Source organism: Gossypium hirsutum, chromosome A01 (genome assembly GCF_007990345.1).
Source record: "Gossypium hirsutum isolate 1008001.06 chromosome A01, Gossypium_hirsutum_v2.1, whole genome shotgun sequence".
NCBI lineage: Eukaryota > Viridiplantae > Streptophyta > Magnoliopsida > Malvales > Malvaceae > Gossypium > Gossypium hirsutum.
Window position 1 is genome coordinate 62,440,925 of NC_053424.1, and position 2,297 is coordinate 62,443,221.

Here is a 2,297-nt window from a genome sequence, read left to right on the forward strand (position 1 = left end):
CGATACACATTAATGGTAGCCCGGTTGTGGTACTACCTCAACAGGACAACTCAAGGTCGTAAACAGGACAGCACATAGCCGTAAACATCACAGCAGCGCTGCTAGATAACAGGACGGTTGGAAGCCGTAACCAGAATGGCACAATGGCACAAAGCCATCAATAACTGTATTATGTTAGGCACATAGCATCAACTAGAGTAACATAACCGGTACATAGCCTTATGTAAATGTGATCGACATAGAGTCGTCAATAATCATATATTGGCACATAGCCTTAGGCAAATATGTTTGGCACACAGCCATAATCAGGTTGGCACAGAGCCATATGTAGGTTGGCGCAAAACCATAATTAGAATAATTGGCTTTAAGCCATCGGTAGCTGTATCATGTTAGGCACATAGCCATCAGCGACGGTAATATAGTCGGCACACAGCCTCGGGTAAATATGATAGACACAGAGTCGTCATAAAAGCCACCGGTGGATCCACAGTCGTCAAGCAACTACGCGATCCTCAATCGGTGGATCCAAGGTCGTCAAGCAACCATGCGATCCTCAATTTCTTCCTCCGTTTCATAATTCCCACCCATGTGCAACATAATATTATATTAATGCATCAAATATACACACGACATACAAAATCATACATATCACAGTCACAACAATCCAATCACAATCATATACATTCTTAGTCAAAACATAGTCAAATCAATCAAATTGTATTATCAGTGAATCATATACCCTAAAGGGGCAGAACAGTCTTTTTACCTATTAGGGGTATTTTAGTCATTTCACCCTACAAGGGTGTTTTGGTAAATCTACAAACCAAGGGTATTCCGGTAATTTTGTAAACCAATGGTATTTCTATAATTTTCGAAAGTCAAGGGTATTTCTATAATTTTGTAAATCAGAGGTGTTCCTGTAATTTTTCAAATCAAGGGTATTTTGGTAATTTTACAATCGAGGGTATTTCGATAATTTTCCTGTAATTTTTCAAATCAAGGGTATTTTGGTAATTTTACAAATTGAGGGTATTTCGATAATTTTGCAAGTCAAGGGTATTTTGGTAATTTTACAAGTAGAGGGTATTTCGCTAATTTTACAAGTCGAGGGTATTTCAGTAATTTTACAGGTCGAGGGTATTTAGGTAATTTCACAAATCAAGGGTATTTTGGTAATTTTACAAATCAGGGGTATTTTGGTAATTTTACAAACCAATGGTATTTCGGTAATTTTGCAACCAAGGGTATTTTGGTAATTTTGTAAACCAAGGGTATTCAATAATTTTATAAACCAAGGGTATTTCAGTAATAGTAGCCTACAGATATGAGATTCACATAGTCCAGTGTAATAGTTACTACACAATTATACAATTTATCCACTTGGGCCCATGGGCCTATTGGGCCTAATGGCCCATCCCAACCCATCGTGACACAAAGCAACCTAAGCCCACGAGAGCACTAATGATGGCCTCAACCATCACGTCAAAGCTCCTACAGTGCGCTCGCATGCTCGTGTGGCTGCCATCGCCGTGTGACCGGCATTTCGGTATTCTGGCAATTGTCGTTCTACAGCTAGAGTAGTGCGAAATACACACATGTTTACGAGAACGCGCTGAAGTCCACGATCACCAACCTTGGTTAAGCAGGTATGAAATAATCCAACCTACAACCAGTGATCACCAAACCTTGGCACATCCTGCATTGAGTCTTCCTCCACCAACTCGTCTGATTCGCTCTATTTAAAGCCAGCTTCTTACCAATTCTCATGTTAGCTTACCGATGTGTGATTACTTTCAACCATTAAGAAAATTCCTTATTCTTATGACCACTTCAACCACAGAGTTCCAGTCCAAATCCACCACCTACACAGCTCAAATAGAAAAATAAATACCCTATTGTGCATCCCAAGACTTAAACCTTAGACCTCACAGTTACGCAATACGCCACCTTGCCACTCGACCATAAGGCATATGTGCTAATGTCCAGATTCCTCTAAAAGAAAAAGCAAATAAATTGCAAGATCCAAGACTTGAACCCAGGCTCCCTTACAACCTTAATGATGCCACAACCACTAGACCACATGCTTCCTTGTGTCATTTATTTACCACAATAATTTAAAAGGCCTACTTCCAAGGATCCAGGGTTTTATTCACTTAAAACCAAAATTTTTGCTAAAGCCCAGGTTTGAACCCAAGTTTTCTCCAACACTTCTCAAGGCCATTAACCACCAAAGCAGACATTTATTATGTCATTTCCTTGCACAATTAAATGCTTATATACAACCTCCTTACGGACCA